At 38.1% G+C, this 19,594-nt stretch overlaps 1 protein-coding gene across 4 annotated transcripts in view; it reads left to right on the plus strand.

The window, feature by feature from the left end:
- SCN11A (sodium voltage-gated channel alpha subunit 11) overlaps positions 1 to 19,594 on the plus strand; it is a 122,922-nt gene that overhangs the window by 9,037 nt on the left and 94,291 nt on the right. The gene's annotated exons all lie outside the window — the stretch shown is intronic.

Raw genomic sequence — 19,594 nt, forward strand, 5'->3', positions numbered from 1 at the left:
GGAATTGTATCATTTAACCTATAAACATTTCCTCCAGTGAGTATCTCTAAAATATAAGGAATCTTTTTAAAAAACATAACCACAATACCATTATCACTTTTTTAAAATTAAAAATTCGTAGGCACAATATCATTATTCCACCTAAAAAAAGCAGTAATACTTTAACTTCATCAAAGATTCAGTATTAAAATTTCCAATTATTTTATAAAGATCATTTTTACAAATAGTTGTGTTTGAATTAGGATTTGAATAAGGTCCATGCATTTTGCTTAGGTGATGTGTCTTTCAAGTCTCTTATTATAATCTATACATTACCTGGGAACTTGTAGAAATAATGTAGTCCAGGCTTCATCCTGACAATATTGAATTTTGCCTGAGCCCTGTGCTCCTGGAAAACGGTGACAGTTAAAGAAGTACACACACGCACATGCACATGCACACAGAGCCTCTTCTGTGTTTTGGGAAAGACTGCAAAGAATAATCATCTTCCATGTGACTTAGGTAAGACTCATGTGTGCCCCCTTGTTTACCTATGACAAGACTAGACACAGACTCTCTAAGTTCCCATTTTTGGCCTCATAAATGATTAACTGAACTGCTTATCCCCATTGACCAATCAGAACAAAATTCTTGTTGACCAAATATTGGTTAAGATTCTGTCCTTCCAGGTCCCTGAGCCCACCCCCAGACTGAGCCAGCACACAGCTCCTTGTGAACTAAAAAAGAATGAAGAATGTCCCTCACCATCTGCTTCTACAAGGGTTAAGTCACAGCCCACTGCAGTCACCTACCTATAATGCGCCCTGCAGGGAATTAGGATGAAAAACCAAAATGAGGCATTCTGTTCTTTGAATAAACATAACTGGGCCCCTAGATAGTTAAGATGCATATCTCAGGAAGAAATTCAGCGATCTCAGATTCTTGCATCTTCTTATATATGCAAAAGCACTGAAATCATTAACTTGATTTTGTTTGTGATTAGCACTAATCTTTTAGAGAGATGTATGGTTGACTACATATATTTTCTAGCCAAAAAATTTAGAAAAATACTGGCTCCTCCCCTACCTCTTTGGAGCAGAGCTACTGAGTGGCAGGCTCCCAGGCTATAGTTCTCAGTGAGACCGTGAAGAAAACTTAAACTCACAAATCTCATATTGTGCATTTTTCTTAAAGTCAGTATCCTTAACAACCTCTCCTGAGAAAAGGCTGGCTTCAGGGTACAACATTCTCTGATCTACTCCCATCAGGTCATTGTTGAGGCCCAGGGCAGGCTATCCCAAAATACACCCCAAATGGCATATTGATTATTTTGAGTTAAACTTACCTAAGGAATGGCCAGGGCAAAAGGGACACTGACCCTCCTCTCTGTCTCTCTAAAAACAGGAAATAATTATCCTTATGAAAGTTTCCCTCTCTGTACCAGTAGGTAGAAAGGGAATCCTTATCATTAGAAAGAGAGAATTTAGGACTGAGAAGCCTATGCAAACAAACTTTGTTACTTCACTAATTTACTACCCAAACCCAAACTATGCTTAAATTCCTTACTCATTAAGGCCCCAAAGCCCAAGTTTCTTTGTCCTGTCAAATCCTCACAAATGTATTATTTCTCTTTAAAAAATATCAAAGCTGCCTGCTTTGGCCACTTCTTAGATCCCATTTCTATGAGACCTCCACGTGCACAAATTATAATTGGTTTCTTTTTCTCCTGTTAATCTGTCTTGTGTCAATTTTAGTATTAGTCCAGGTACAGGGACTCAAAAGGGGTAGTGGGGGAAATTTCCCTCTTCCCAGCATCACTCTTTCACCCCATTTTCCCACACCTGGTTCTTTCTAGACTTGTTTACTCTCCTCTATAAAAGAAAAACTCTTTTTGCCTAACCCTTGAGATCTTATGGTCAGAGCATCTCCCTATTCTAATAGTTCTCCTCCCCTTAGTGCAAAGGTCTCTCCCACCCACCTTTGCAATAATCCTTTTTTTAAAAAAAATTTTGTGTGTGTATTTGTACTGAAGTATAGTCACTTTACAATGTTGTGTCAATTTCTGGTGTACAGCATAATGCTTCATTCTTATATTCATTTTCATGTTCTTTTTCACCATAAGTTACTACAAGATGCTGTAGTAACTGTGGTATACAGTATGAACTTGTTTATTTATTTTATTTATATTAGTATCTGCAAATCTCTTAACTCCCAATTTATCCCTTCCCACCTCCTTCCCTCCCTGGTAACTATAAGTTTGTTTTCTATGTCTTTGAGTCTGTTTCTGTTTTGTAAATAAGTTCAATTGTCTTTTTTTTTTTAAGATTCCTCATATAAGTGATATCATATGGTATTTTTCTTTCTTTTTCTGGCTTTCTTCACTTTGAATGACATTCTCCAGGTCCATCTATGTTGCTGCAAATGGCATTATTGTATTCTTTTTCAAGGCTGAGTATTCCATTGTATAAATATATCACAACTTCTTTATCCATTCCTCTGTTGATGGACATTTAGGTTGTTTCCATGTATTGGCTATTGTATATAGTGCTGTTATGAACATTGGGGTGCATGTATCTTTTTGAAACACAGTTCTCTCCAGGTATATGCCCAGGAGTGGGAATGCTGGATCATATGATAAGTCTATTTTTATTCTTTTTAGGAATCTCTATATTGTTTTCCATAATGGCTATACCAAACTACATTCCTACCAGCAGAGTAGGAGGGGTCCCTTTTATCCACAGCCTTTCCAGCATTTATCATTTGTGGACTTTTGAATGATGGCCATTCTGACTGGTGTGAGGTGATACCTTATTGTAGTTTTGATTTGCGTTTCTCTGGTAATTAGTGATATTGAGCTTTTTTTTTTTCAATGTGCCTTTTGGCCATTTGTATGTCTTCATTGGAGAACTGTTTATTTAAGTCTTCTGCCCATTTTTGGATTGGGTTGTTTGTTTGTTTTCTTCTTAAGTTGTATGAGCTGTTTATATACTGGAAATTATGCCCTTGTCAGTCTCGTCTTTTGCAAATATTTTTTCCCATTCTGTAGGTAGTCTTTTTGTTTGCTTATGGTTTCCTTTGCTGTGAAAAAGCTTATAAGTTTAATTAGGTCTCATTGGTTTATTTTTGTTTTTATTTCTATTGCCTGGGTAGACTGCCCTAGGAGAACATTGCTAAGATTTATGTGAGATAATGTTTTGCCTATGTTTTCTTCTAAGAGGTTTATAGTGTCTTATGTTTAAGTCTTTAAGCCATTTTGAGTTTATTTTTGTGTATGGTATGAGGGAGTATTCTAACTTCATTGATTTACATGCAGTTGTCCAGTTATCCCAGTACCACTTGCTGAAGAGACTACAGTAATCCTTTACATAAAGTCTCTCTTTACTAAATCTGGATTTATCTTTTTATTTGACAAGCCCCAGAAATTTTGATATATTTTTCACCAGTTGATTATAATATGAAATGAGATTTGAGAACCTCTCCTTAGAGGATGTGAACAATACAATTACTAGGATAATCTAATACATATGTAACTGTGTTAGTCTGTGTTCCTCCAGAAGGCAGATTCTGTGTGAGGTCTTAGTGCAACTGGTTTATTTAGGAAGTAATCTCAGGAAGCACAAGGAAAAGAACATGGATAGTAAGACAGAAAGGAGGAAAACCCCAGCCAGAATTAAATGAGCATGTTTCCTCTGTGGGTAACTGAAGCTTAGTTCCTCTGGGGATTCTCTGAGGAACATATGGTATGCACCTTAACTTTGATCTATGAAGGGACAGCAAAGATGGGGTATTTGTCCAATTTCTCCTGTCCCTCCTTGAGTGAGAATTATTTCTAAAGGTCTGAAGTCCCAAACCCTGCTGGATAGCTTCAGTAGAGAAGCAAGGATATATAGGTCCATGAAGGGACTGTCAGCACACTGTCCCCTACAGCTGCAGGCAAATTCAGAGAGGGCCAAGGGGCTATGGAGCTGGGATCAAGACATGTGCTGCCAAATTGAATTTTACACTTACAGAGAACATCCTTTTTCGTAATTCTTGCAAGTGCCACTTGAACAGCAAAAGTTAACTACAAAGAATCCCTCTATAAATTCCCCCAAATAGAATTAACTAAGTTTTGTTGAACACTTACTGTGTGTTTTACATGAATTATCATAATTTAACTCTCAAGGCAACCATCTGAGGTAGGTATTATTATTATCTCAATTTTACAAATGAAGAAATTGAACCTTAAATTAAATACTCTGCCTAAGGTCATAGCTAGAAAAAGACGGAGCAGGAATTTAAACCCTAGCGTTCTAACTCAAGAATGCAAGCTGCTAACCACTATGGGATGTGCTTCCCCACAGCCTTTAATCATAATGTGGCTTTCCCACATGTTAATAATAACAATGATATAAATGATCCACCAATAAATATGCCAACCATTTGGGAATTAAAGAATTTCTCTACAGAGAAAAATAGAAGCAATGATAAGAAAAACCCTACATGGCAAAATTTATGAGTTATTGTTAAAGCTGTGATAAAAAAGAATATCGTTATAAATAACAGTGATGTTATATGAATTAAACATTCTACTCAAAAGTTTAGGAAAAGAACAAATTAACCTTAGACGTAAGGAAGTAAGAAATTAATACAAATGACAAAAGAGAGGACTTCTAATTCGGGTCAAGATGAAATAACAGGAAATGAATGTAATCTCTTGCGTGAACAATCAAAAAACAGACAAAACATTAAACAGTGGTTTTTAAGATACTCAGTGTCAGGCAACAAAGGACAGGAATCCCTGATGGGAAACAGGAATTGAGCCTTTCTTTGAATTTCCAGGTATTGGTACAGGAGGGGAACCCAGGTAGAGCCGCAGACTCCTTGAGTTGAGGAGAAGAAACTTATAGTTTGAAGGAGAATAAGACAGCAAGAGTTCTCAGGACAGGCTCCCAAAGAGGGGAGAACTGCACACAGAGAGAAACCAGAGGCTTGTAGAGGATTCTCTTCAAGTATTCAGCAGAATACTGATCAGCGAATGTATGTGAAAAAACAACCCGAGGCCAGGGAAAGAAGTACCAAAGAGGAGGAGAGGTAACAATGCCCAGTGCTCAAACAGAGCCAGGAACAGTGTGTGTTCCCACCAGCCAGACTAAGAAACTTCAAAGTTCAGCAGGCACTGGGTAGACTACATAGAAGAATCTTTCCTCAGTAATGACAGGAAATAATTAGCCCTAAAATGAACACTGTTAAAGTCCCACCTAACAAATCTTAAAAGCGAGACCCAAAAGGATCAAACTCTTTCCAGGTTACTTAACAGTGTCTCAAAACAAAACACAGGGATATTTATAGAGAGATAAATTTCCGTACTTTGTTAGGTAAATTCTACCATATCTGCCATCCTATAAAATGTCATCAGGCAATGCAAAGAAGTAGGAAGATATGACCCATAATGAGAAGACAAATTACTCAGTTGAAATCACCCAGAATGGGCACAGACATTTGAATGAGCAGAAAGGGTATTAAAAGTTATTGACAGTGTACATATATTCAAAAAGTTAAGTGAAGGCATGGAAGAAATTTTTTTAAAAGATGTAAACAGAGCTTTGAGAGTAATGTAGGAGGACTGTAGAACAACTTCAAGCAGCCTAATATAAGTATAGTTGGAGTCCCCAAAGGAGAGGAAAGAGGCAAAGACAGAAAGACTATTTAAAGAAATGATGGCTGGAAATTTCCCAAATTTGATGGAAACTGTAAACCTATATATTGAAGAAAGTCCACAAGTACTCAAGCACAAGAAACATGAAGAAAACAACACTAAGGCACATCATAATCATATTGCTTAAAACCAGTGATAAAGAGAAAATCTTAAGAACAGCCAGAGAAAAAAAGGCATGCTACATTTAGAGAAACAAGGATTAGAATAACTTCAGGCTTCTTGTTGTAAACAATGCAAGTGAGAAGATAATGGGGCAATACCTTTAAAGAACTAAAAGAAAAAAAACCCTATCAACCGAGAAATCTATACCCAGTAAGAATCTTTCAAAACTGAAAGTGAAATAAAGATGTTTTCAGACTTATACAGGCCAAAAGAATTAATCACTACTACGTAACACAAATGTTAAAAGATGTCCTTCAGGTAGAAGGAAAGTAATATGATAGAAATCTGAATCTATACAAGAGAATGAAAACCACTAGAATGGGATTCTTTTAATGCTTGGTTTGGGTGCACATCTCTGAGCTGACGTGGGTGCTCAGGCAATGCTTCATACTTACAGCTTCATCAGGATGATTACCCTTGAGCAATTGAAGCTATTTTATCCAGCGGTGCCTGGGAATTAGTCTGCCTTCCCTACCCTGGTAGCCCATAGCCAATGTAAAAGCCCTTTCCTTTGGCTCAACGCGGGAAAATTCTCTGGTACAATTTACCCCTCAGAGCTCCCCGTGGGATCAGGACAAAGCTAGGCTTCACCTGAAACCACATTCTTGCACAGTTCCAATCCCTTCCCTATTCTGCCTCCCTCACTCCCTTATAAGACTCTCCTGAGAGTGCTCTAAAAATATATCACAATATATGAACCTCTGTCTCAAGCTCTACTTCTGGGAAACCTGGCCTAGGAGAGGCACAGAGTATCAAGTTGTCTGTACCCAATGTAAATACTGGCCAAAAAACATTTATATCAGTGGAGCCTCACAGTAATGTGGTGGACAGGATGATCATCCTGTGGATGTAATTTAGTTCTCTTTTTCAGCCACTCTGTTGCTTACTCAGGTTTATGAATAAAGTGGCCATGACATTAGGAATGCAGGCCATGCTTGGGCTCAACAGCATGGACTTTCTTACACTAAGGTTGATCTGTCTACCACTACTGTTGAGTGCACAGTATGCCAACAGCAAAGGTCAATTCCGAGTCCTTCATATGGCTTCATTTCCTTGGGGACCAGCCTACCACCTGGTGGTAGGTCAGGTACATTGGAGCCCTTCCATCATTAAGTGGGCAGCAGTTTGCCCTCATTGATTTTTTCTGAACATAGTTTATTTTTCTTTGTCCGTTAGCTTCTGCCAGCACCATTATCCAGGGACTTATGTCATTCCCATTCATCATCACACAACATTGCTTCCATCCAAAGAACTGTTATCATAAGCAACTGCAGCAAGAGATTCAACTAGTCTTTCCATGTGTCCCCAAATCTAGAAGCAGTTGGCCTAATGAAATGTTGGAATAATCTGCTGAAGACTCCACTGTGGCACCTTACCAAGTTGGGGTGTTGTCTTATAGAATATGATTTGAACCAACAAATACATTGCATCTCTCATGGCAAGAGCACATAGATTGGGAACAAAGGGATAAAAGTGACAGGGACTTCTCACAGCTAGTAACCTATGTGGAAGAGTTTGGCTTCTCATCTCTGTGACCTTGGCTTCTCTTATCTAGAAGTCTTTATTCCCAAAAGTGAAATGCTTCCATCAGGATAAACAACAATGATTCTATTGATGTGGGGGAATTTATATACTATGGAGACAGATAAGGCTGTGTCTGGAATCAGAGGATTCATTCACTTCTTAGTATTTGCATTTCAATCAGAGAGAAGAGAACCTAGGCTCTGTCTTTGTTAGGGTCTCATGGTAGGGTGTCCAGGGTTTCATGGGTTCACTCTTTGTTGGCTAATTTAAAGCACAAGAGTAGGAAATAGGGCACGGGAAGGGAGAAGCAGGTCACTCAAGTGGTCAGTTACCTAGGTTCTCTGGGGCTCTCTGAAAGAGGGAACTTCATGGGTGGTGGTAGCCTATCTGGTTGTTATCTGGTTATCTGGTTGTTTTGCCAGTAGCTGTGTCATACAACTGGCAATATGCTTATTCAAGATGTATATCTTTTGAAATGGATGCCTCAGCGATCAAAATCCTAATGCCAGGCACTTAGACTACAATTAAAAAGCCTAATGTCGGACACTTAGACTATCGTCTTGTGTTAGGCAGAAGCACAAAGTCGTTTCAGAGAGTTAAGTGTGGGTAGAAGGATGAGGGTGAATGCTGAGTAGCCAAAGGGGTGGCCTGTGCGGATCCTGTGCTTGTTTATGCCCCACCCTGATTGACTGGGATTCCCCGCTGCAGGCTACGTTTTCCAGAATCTCTTGTCAGCTGGCTTCTGGCTGGGGTCAGCACTACCAGGAAACTGGAGAAAAAAGAAAGGAAGAAGCCAAGGAATTTTTTCCTTTCTGTCCTGAGCATCATCTCTGGTAAGGGCTGTGTCTCCACCATAGGTCAACTATGGCACATACAGAGTTTTATGCATGTGAAAGTTTGTGTGTGTGCTAAGACTTTGAAATGTGTCTCTAGGCCACTGTGCTTGCTATAGCTCCAGGAGAAGGAATGGAGACACTATTAATGATGTAGTCTATTAAGGGTGGTTTTCTCCAAGTGGTTAGCATTATTGATGACTTTTCCTCATTTGGTTACTTTTAAAACAGAAAAAGAAATATGTTCTCTCACCTTCATTAATGCTCTTTGATGAATAGTGCAAACTATCACCTGGTATTTATTTTCATGAACCCCTAATTGCAGCTAATCAAGCATTTACCTTGCATTTACAAGCTCTTGCTGCAGGGGCATTTTAAGGCATCTGTAGTAAAGAAATATAAGTGTAGTGGATCACAGAAATGAAAAGAGAAAAAGAAATGAGTGTCATCACTTACTGCTTAAGCATGATTCCTTTTTTTCTAGCCACATGGAGATCAGGAAGAGAAAATAACATCTAAATAGAATTTATGAAGCAGGGAAGCTGTTGGCAAGGAGTAAAATAAAAACACCATAGCATTTTCATGTAAAGAAACTATCAAGTACAACTTATTTTATTCAACAAATAGAATTATATATTATTTAACTGATAAATCTCAAAGCCCAAATCAAATATTACTTTCTTTTCCAAAATGTTTTTATTTCTATTTTAAGGATAAAAATTTCCTTGTCTAGATCATTCTGACTTGCCTTTGCCGTTCAGAATATTGGTAGAACATAAAACAATTTTTAGACTTAATTGTAATCTTAGTGACCATCAAGTGCAACCCTCTCCATTTAATAGGAAATTGAAACCAAATGACTTGGTTTGGTGAGTAATTGGCAAAACCAGAACCATAAACCATCCTCTTGACTCTACCTTTTTTGCTTCCTATAAATATTAGTGGTTCTTAAACAGTGGTTTTCTCAAACTACAGGTACCCTTGTTCAACATTCTTGTAATTCTCTTATGTTCCCTCCTCCAGTTGAAAACCAACATTTTATAATCTTCCATTTCTCAAATCAAAATGTAAAAATCCCAAGTTAACTATGATGGTAGTCTCTGCATCGTAAGATTAAGCTGCTATCTCTTATGAACAAATCAATCCCATTTTCCAGATTCTATTCTTTTTTTCCACAGAAAAATATATATGCAAGATATAGAAATAACTTGATCATCTCCATGTTAATCTGAAACAAATTGGATCATAGCTGCATGATAGGGGCTATAGATAACTTGAAATACCTTTTCTTAAGAAAACTTGTATTTATCTGTTTCTTTTCATTCATTTCCTAAGTTTACATTCATGCCCCAGGCTCTGTGATGGGCTCCAGAGGCACAGATCCTGCTGTTCATTCAGGAGCTTATTGTTTATGCAGAGGTTTTCAAATGGGGGTCAAGAAAAAAACACTAAAACTTCTACTTGTATTATCTTCTTTCAATTTTCAGTTTTTATCTTTAACAAAACTATGCATGATTAGAATCAAAGAGTCAAATAGCTCCGCTGGGCTTCTTGGAAAAATTGTTACTGAACCAAACTTGGGTTCATTCATCCATGTGCAGGAAAGCCAACCTGTTGACATAGAGTTGCAGAAAAGAAAGTGCAGCATTTACTACAAAGCTCAGCAAGGAGTATGGATGGCTAATGCTCAAAAGATTCAAGTTCCCCAATGACTTTCAGGGGAAGGCTTTTAAAAGATAAGATGAAGGAGAAGGTCACAGTGTGCCTGATCAGCTCATGGATGTTTTTCTGATTAAGTGGTGCTGAGGCAATTGGGAGTCAACATCACAGCCTAGTTCCAACCAGTCTGGGGTCTACATGCTGGCTGTCAGCATGCAGTTAACTCCTTCCCCCTGGTGGGGGTTTTAATATCTGCAAAACAGCTCAAGGATATGGCTCAGAATATTATCTACAGTCCATGAGAGCACTTAAAGATCTTTGATTTTGTTTTATGATTATTTTTTCCTTTTCTGTTCAATTCAGTTTTTTTCCTTTCCTCTGGAGTTTTAATTGTCTTGTTTGTTTTATTTGCTTAGGTCTGCTTAACACAAAGTCAATCCAAACACTCCATTCATTGTCTGAGTCAGCAGTTCTCAAACTTTCTGGTCTCAGGATCTTTTCACTGTTAATATTATAGATGATCCCAAAGAGTTTTTGTTTATGTGGATCATATCTATTGACATGTACCATAGTAGAAATCAAAACTGAAAAAATATTTAAATATTTATTTATTTATACATTAGAACAGTAATAAACCCATTTCATATTAACAATAACATGTTTATGAAATGTAACTATATTTTATAAAACAAAACAACTTTAATAAGAAGAGTGATACTGTTTTACATATTTCCAAGTCCCTTTAATGTTGGGCTTATTAGTAGATAGCTGGGTTCTTATTTCTGCTTTTGCATTCCATCTGTTATATATATGTTCTGTATTATGTGGCCTCTGGAAAACTTCACTGTATGCTTATGAGACAATGAGATATGTGAAAATGCATACTATTGACCTTGCAGATTGCCTGACAGGGTCTTGAGGACCCCCTAGGGTCACTGGACCTCACTTTGAGAATTACTGATCTAAATATATTTAGATACAACAGGTGTTCTAACAATTTAATCTTTTAGAAAATTGCTTTGAATCCTTCTGACTGGTCCAGTGTGGACTGGTTTCCCTCTATATCTGGTGCCCAGCTATTATCCTGGGATTTCCCTTTACCAAAATCCAAGGGATTCTCTTCACTTCTCTCCTGTTCTGTATCCTCTGCTTCCTAGATTCCAAGAATTTCTCTATCTTGCTTTGGTAGAGTACATTTTGCAGTAGCCTTCTGTGAAATGATTTCATGGAAGATAACGCTTTTCCAAATCTTGCATGTCTGAAAATGACTTTATTCTTATTCTCATACTTCATTGAGAACTTGGCTGAATTTATAATAACTTGAAAATGATTTTTCCATCATTATTTTGAATGCATTAATCCATTATTTTAGCTTCCTATGTTGCTGTTGAGAAGTCAAAAGCTATGTTGATTCCTGGTCCTATTTATTTGACTTTAGAGAACCTTGTTCTCAGTGTTCTGAAGCTTCACAATGATAAATCCTGGTGTGAGCTCACTGTGCTGGCATTTTCTGAGTCCTTAATTTCAGAAATTCTGTCTTTCTGTGATATTGTGATATAATAAATATATATTTGATCTTCATCTCTGTTTCCTGGCTCAGAGCTTTTAAAACCTTTGGAAATTCTTGAACAGTAGGGTTGAGAGGAACATCTTTTGTTATTTGTAACAAATCCTTTTCAACCATATCTTAGTTTGTGCTGATGTAGAGACTCTTGAAAGATGAGAGCTGATTGCCAGAGGAAACCAACCATGTGATTATAGGGTTGGAACTTTCAGTCTCAACCCCTCAACTTCCTCAGAGGGGAGAGGGACTGGGAATTGAGTTAATTACTAATGACCAATGACCAATTGTTTAATTAGTGCCTATATAATGGAACCGCCATGAAAACCTAAATGAAGGGGTTTGGAAAGCTTACTCATTGGTGAAGCTGAGTGGGTGGTGCACCCCAAACTCCATGGAAACAGAAATTCCTTGGGATCCTTGTGGACCCCACTCTATGTACCTCTTCATCTGGCTGCTCATTTGTATCCTTTGTAATATCCTTTGTAATACACCAGTAATATTAAGGAAAGTGTTTTCCTGAGTTCTTTGAGTCATTATAGCAAACTGTCTACTCTGAGAAGAGGGTTGTGCGAACCTCCAGTTTGTAACCATATCAGATAGAAGGATGGGTAACCCGGGGACCTCTTCTTTGTGACTGGCGTCTGAAGTGGGGCGAAGTCCTGTGGGATTGAGCCCTTAACCTGTGGGGTCTCTACTGACCCTAAGTACTTAGTGTCAGAATTGCTTGATGTGATGAAAAAACACACACATTTGATGTCAGAAGTGTTGGGAGTGTGGAAAAACACTTTTCCCTTTATTTTCCTTTCTGTGAAATATTCTTGAATTTTTCCTTTGTTGATAGTCTCACGTAAATCTTTTCTCTTTCTGAAACTACTGTTCAGATCTTGGGCCTTCTGGGCTGGTTTACTAATCATCCTCCCCTTCCATTTTTTAGAAATATCTAGTTTATTTTTGTTCTACTTTTTTAAGATTTTCTCAATTTTATTTTTCAATTCTTCTATTGAATTAAATTTTTTATCTTCTAATTGCATTAAAGTCCTCTGAATGTTTCTTTTTAAAATAGTGTATTTATATTGTTCCTTGGCTACAATATCTTCTCCTAGTGTTCTGATGATATTGATGACTTTTTTTTCCTGTTTTCTTCTCCCTTCAGAATCTCTCTTTCCTCTAGTTTTTTTATTTTTTATTTTTGTCTCTATCTCTCATGTTGAAAATTCTCTCTAGATGTCTGGTGATTCTTGGTTGGTTATATAATGGTGGGCCATGAAAACCCTTGATCAGACATTTCAAATGTGGGCTTCACTGGAGGATTATATGGCTGGGTCATTTGTCAAGGAAACCTCAATGTTGGTATCATTAAATCTTTCTTATTGGGCTAATCAGATTCCCCAGAGAAGCCTCTTTCAATCTCCTGCCTAGAGGGTTGTAAAGGAAAAACATTCCTTGCTATGGTCTAAATGCTTGTGTTTCTCAAATTCATACGTTGAAATTTTAGCTCCCAGTGTGATGGTATAAGGAGACTAGGGCCTTTAGGAGGTGATTAGGGCAGGGCCCTCATAAATAAGATTAATGCCCTTATAAACGAGGCCCAGGGGAGCACCTTTGTCTCTTCTGCCATGTAAGGGTACAATAAGTCTGGCCTGGAAGAGGACTCTTAGCAGAACCCAATCATGCTGGTTCTCTGGTCTCCAGCCTCCAGAACTGTGAGAAATAAATTTCTGTTGTGTAAGCCACCCAATCTGGTATTTAGTTATAGCAAAACAAGACTAATCACTCTTCTTTTTCCTTTGCTATTCTTGATTCTGGTCACCAAGTGTGTGGTTTTTTTTTTTTTTTTTTCCACATCAAGCAATTTTCCAGCTCTTTGCTGGAACTGACTGAATGTCCTATGACTTAACTGAATTCTAACGCTATCTATCTGGAGATCATGTCAGATCACACAGGTTAAGGGTTCAGTCCCATAAGACTTCCTGTATTAAGACTCCAGTGATAAGTCCAGGTTGTCCAGGTTCTGACATGCTATAAATTGAAGGTTTCCACAACCCCCTCCTCAGGTTTGATTAATTTGCTAAAGCAGCTCAGAGAATTTAAGAAAACAGTTTACTTACCATTACCAATGGAAGAGATGCATTGGACAAAGTATGGCAGAAGGGGTGTGGAGCTCCATGTTCTCTTGAGGTGCACTCCTTCCCAGCAATTCTAGGTTGTTAACAACCTGGCAATCCTCTGAACCTTGTCTTTTTGAGTTTGTATGGAGACTTCATTATGTAAGCATGACTGATTGAATTATTGGTCATCAGTGATTAACTCGACCTCAAGTCCCTCTTTGCTATATGGACGTCAGGGGGTGAGGATGAAAGTTCCAACTCTCTAGGTGCTCCCTGGCAACCAGCCCCTATCCTGAGGCTATCTAGGGGCTTTCCAAAAATCACCTCATTAACATAAACTCAAGTGTGATTGAAAGGAACTTGTTAGGAATGATAAAAGATATCCCTTTCACCTATAGGGTTAATAGCTCCCTTTGGAACTATTTTGGGAACCAAGGACAAAAGACCAAATATTATAGTTAAAGATGCTACCATAACTCTTTGTCACTTAGGAAATTACAAGTGTTTGAGGAGATCTGTGTCAGGAACAGGACAAAGGTCAAATACATGTTTCTTATTATAAATCACAGTCTCACAAGAGTATAGATCTGGCTACCAGTGTTCTGGAGCACCACAGAAGAAGCCCACTAGAAATCTTAGCATTCAGCAAGTAAATATTCAGTCCTTCTAATTTGAGGATGGTGCCTATTACAGGTACTATCAGTCCACCCAGTACCCCTCAAATATTTTTTTTAATTTTAAAATTTTAAGTAAACTTTATTTTCTAAGGTTCACAGCAAAATTAAGCAGAAGGTACCCAAATACCTTTTGCCCCCACACAAGCATAGCTTCTTCCACTATCAACATCCCAAACCAGCATGGTACATCTGTTAAATCAATGAACCTACACTGACATATCATTATCACCCAAAGTCCATAGTTAACACTAGGGTTCACTCTTGGTAATGTACATTCTATGGATTTTGACAAATGTATAATGTCATGTATTCAACGTTATAGTATCATACAGAATAGTTTCACTGCCATACAGATACTCTGTGCTGGATCTAGTCATCCCTCCCTGACTCCTAACCCCTTGCAAACACTGGTATTTTTACTGTCTTCATAGTTTCACCTTTTCCAGGTTGTCATATAGTTGGAATTGTATAGTTTGTAGCCTTTTAGATTGGCTTCTTTCACTTAGTAATATGCCTTTATGTTTCCTCCATGTCTTTTCATGGCTTTATAGTTTATTTCTTTTTAAATACTGCATAATATTCCATTGCCTAGATGTACCACAGTTTATTTATCCATTCACCCACTAAAGGACATCTTGGTTACTTCGAAGTTTTTATGGTCCTTTTTGCCCATGGGCTTTTGCTTGAATGAATCATCCCAGCTGGTGAAACTCAGCTCTCTTTTTACTTCACAAAAATATTCCATTTACACAAAGTATCTGTGAGTAAGGAAAATTTATCGTAGCACTGGTCATGGGGCATATTACAGGCAAAATAAACTTACAAGTACACATTTCACAATATTTGTATCTCATTTAGACTTCTTTGTACCTTACTGGTTAATAATCATTGGTCAGATTTCAAAACTTACTGCACACTACAGTAATCAAAATATTGTGCTAATGGTAGAAGGATGGGCATAGAGATGAATGGAATAGAATTGAAAGTCCATAAGTAAATCCATATATCTGTGATCAGCTGATTTTTGACAAGGATGCCAAGAGTATTCATTGAGGGAAAAAAATGACCTTTTCAACAAATGCTGCTGGAACAGCTCAATAGCCCCATGCAAAATAAGGAAATTGGACTCCCTACCTCATGCCTTTTATAAAAATTAATTCAAAATGGATCAAAGGCCTAAATGGAAGTAGTGAAACTATAAAACTCTTAGAGAGTAGCATATCTATAAATCTTCATGACCTTGGACTGGGCAATGATTTCTTAAGTATGACACCAAAATCACAAATAATAAAAAGAAAAATAGGTAAATCGGATTTCCTCAAAATTAAAACTTTGTGCATTAAAGGACACTACCAAGAAAGTGAAAAGGCAACTCATAGAATGGGGAAAATATTGTAAATCATAGGATCTGATAAGGGTCTCATATCCAGCTAAACAACAAAGAGACAAACAGCTCAGTAGCATTTCTTCTAGGAAGATATACATGTAGGGGAAGAAAAGTAATTTTCCCTCTATGCTTCTAGGTTTTTTCTGACACCCTCTCCCATCCCTCCCATCCCCCTGGCAATAAGACAGATTAACAGGAGAAAAACAAATTTAATTAAGTATATATGTATGAGAACTCCACAAATATATGAGACTCAAAGAAGTCACCAAAGGAAGAAGCTCTTATATCTTTTAGACAAAGAAACAATATATCTTTGAAGAATTGACAAGACAAAGGGGTTTGGCCTAAGGGTAGTGAAATGGTGAAGAAGTAACAAGGTTTGTTATAGAGCCCCCTTGGCCCTAAGTTCCCTGTCTTGGGTGTTAAGGATGTCTTCTACCCTCCTGGTACATGGAGAGTACCTTTCACCTGAGAGATTTATCTCCTGCTTTCAGGGGGACAGAGGAGGGTCAGAGTGTCCTTCTTGCACTGGCTGTTTTTCAGATACCTTTAATTCAACATAATCAGTATGCCAAAGTGACATATTTTGGGGTGACATATTCTGAGCTGACATATTCTGAGCCCCTACATACAAATGGCCAATAAACACATGATAATGCTCAACATCGTTAGTCATTAAAGAAATGCAAATCGAGACTGCAATGAGATACCGCTTTATATCCACTTGAATGGCTATAATCCTAGTGCACAACATTGTAAATATACTAAAAGCCATTGACTGTACACTTTAAAATGATTTAAATGGTGAACTTTACGTCATTAAAAAACTAAGTTCGGGAGGCTGATGTAACCTTGGGTCATTTGACATGAGCATGGTGTTTATTCATTCATTTAATAAATGTTTAGTGAGTATCTTCAGTGTGCTAGGTAGTGAAACGCACATACTAACAAGGTTAAATCATGACTGTTGTACCCAAAAATGGTTTAGTCTAGAGGAGGAAGTGACTATTAAATAATTAAGTTGCATATGGTAAGTGTTGTAATAGAACCGAGTAAAACTTATCCAAGCACAGAAGAAAGGGTGAACAACTTTGGGGAGATTGAGAAAGCCTTTCTAGAGGATACATTTGAACTTAATCTTGAAGGAGAACAGTTTGCCAAGTGGAGAAGTGGGTGAGCAGTATAAGGAATATGTGCAAAGTCAGACTTAAAAGGATGAACCATATTCCAAGAATGAATTTCCCAATTACTGTGCAAGCCTTGAAGACTTGTAGAGCCAGACCTCACCCAGTCCAGGCCAAACCAGACACAAATCCAGAATCTCTCAACAGGAAGAAGGGCTTTTAAGCCTTGCCAGACCTTGCAAAGCTCTTCTGACCTGTTTAGAGCTAAGCTAATGTATCCAAGTGATTGGACTGCAATGCATTGGTCCCAAGAGTCAGTTACAGTGTCAGTAATAGTAAAATTGGAAGTGAAGCTTAATTTCAGTAGATGGCAGTAGTGACAAAGCAGATATTTGTATTTCTTTTCAGTTATTTTAGCTTTAGGTGTTGACCACAGCTTTAGGGCTTAAGTGCACTGGGTCTGGAAGCCAGGGCCTGTAGGGACCTTAGTCAATCCTCAGCCAGCATCACAAAGTTTACAGTTGACCACCTTCATCAGTGGTAGTCTCATCACACTTTCCCCAGTGGAGTCTTTTCACCCAGAAACTACAATACTAATTCCTGTTTTTGAGTGCAAGGGAACCTCATTCCCAGAGTACTTACTGCTGGAGTACCCATAATTACAAGTTGGGAAGTAAAGTCCATCATAATATGAAATGTTCACTATTAAATCAATCCATATAAAGATAGTCCCCATTCACACCTCCTCTGGTTTAACACTGGTATCTACACCCCACCCAACATAACTGTCAGATGTTGTCACTGTGATTACCATGCCAACCAATTGCAAAGTGAAATTGCCAGTCTTGCAAAAGATGCAGGATTTCATAAAAATAATGAAAGTGATGGTAGAGGACTGATTCAATAATTGTCAGAAAACCTCCAAGAAATGATAATGTGGCAGAGTTTGTCTGGTTACAACTGAAAAAGAGAAAATCACCAAAGATGATGATATAATAGAGGTTTCAGAAGGAGATGATTGGAAATTCAAAAGGTTCAGAGAAGTCCTGGGGAAAAGTGATGAACCCCTTGACTATTTTGCAAAATTTGCTTCTTAAAAACCTTTCTGTGACCGTCAAATGAAAAGTGATTGATGTCATATTTTGCTGTCTTACAATTTTTTTTTTCAGGAAAAAAGCATTCCCCAAACGAGTCTTAAATCATTTTTCTGTTCTAAGAATTAGTCCATTTTTTGCAGTTACAATCAAAATGTAATCCAATATAAAAATAAATTTACTATCATAATTTTTAGTTCTTTTTAAGATGAAATCCCAATTCACACTCCTTCTACTCCCTCCCACACTATTTGTTCTAAAATGTTGCTTCTCATTTAAGTGGATTCACTTAAAGTGACCTTTCCCCAGGGTTAATTATCCTCAGAAACTTTTCTTCTAAGAACTCCTTAATTCTACCCCATATGAGCTTATAAGGTGCACATGTTCCATTGCAATGTGATTATGCAGCTTCCTCCATCACCAGAAATAGAATCTGTTTCTCTAACTCTTATATCTGGGCTTGGCTATGTCTTGCTTTGACCAGTAGGACATTGGTAAATGTGATACAAATAGAGGTTTAAGAAATGTTTGCACACTGGGGCTTGCTTTCCCTTGCTGAGCTGGAAATGTGAGACCACCATGTGAACAAGCTTCAAGCTAGCCTCCCAGCAAATAAAAGGCCATCCTCACCTCAGCTGATAGCCAAAAAGTTGCCAGATATTTTAGTGACATAATAGTGTCAAACAGATGATCTGAGATCATCCAGCATCCAGCCAACCCAACAGTTGATGATAGCAAGCCCAGGAAAGATCAGTCAAACCAGCCTGAGAGATAAAGAGGTGCCCCAGGAGAACTGAATTTTCCTTTCCTCTTCTCATTGCAGCCCATTCTCTGGGGCTGGTGGGCCAAGTGCAGCATTATCCACTGCTCCTGAGAATCAACCAAACTCTCCCTGTCCTTGGAAATCAAGAAAAAGCACCGGATGAGAGTCAGGTGCCAGCTGGGCTGTGTGATGCTTGACAAGTCACTTAACCTATCTGTGGATTGGTCACCTAATCTCAAAAGTAGTGACTATGCCACTCTGATGGGGTTTCTGTAAGGAGTAAGTGAGATTAAAGGTGTGAGAGTTTTAGCAGGACACAATGACTGTAAAGGTTTTTTTTTTTTTTTTTTTTTAACTATTTAAAAGGTATCAGGTAGAAGGTAAAGGAATTCCTCCTTTCATTGAATCATGTAGACTGTGTGAGCAGGAGAGGGATGTAATGGGAAGTTGAATGTCAAGAAGGGGAAGATCAACCAGCCAGAGGGATGCAGATGGTCTGTAAGACAGATACAGAAGTCAGTAGTCATATTTAGTAAAACTATAGGCTGAGGGGAGAGCAGTCTGCTGTCTATCAGTGTTTTGAGGCAAAAATCACAGCACGTTCTTGACGAAGATTGAGTATTGAGCTCCATGAATGATTTGGCCACAGCCAGTCCTGGATGGGTTGAAATCTAGGTCTTTATTCTGTTACTTAACTATGATGAGTCAGTTCATCAGGCCTTCGGTGAAAAGCTTCACTGTTAGAGCATGTGTGAATTGCAAAGGCTGTGTTGGACTTGGTTTCATCACTTAAGGATCTTGGGGAGAACAGAACTGTGAAACAACTGGAGATTATTTTGCAGTCTAAACCACAGACCGCAAGTTCAACTGCTTACCGGGACCCAGCAGGTGATGTATCTAAGGAAGCACGCCAGTTGTAAGAAAACAATTGCATGGATGGAATCTAAATGACATTGGACCTTAATGTGAAAATATCAGGAATGGTGAAGACAGAGCAAACAGAGCTTGAGTCATGTCAAAGG

The sequence above is a fragment of the Camelus bactrianus genome, chromosome 17 (genome assembly GCF_048773025.1).
Source record: "Camelus bactrianus isolate YW-2024 breed Bactrian camel chromosome 17, ASM4877302v1, whole genome shotgun sequence".
Taxonomy (NCBI): Eukaryota; Metazoa; Chordata; class Mammalia; order Artiodactyla; family Camelidae; genus Camelus; species Camelus bactrianus.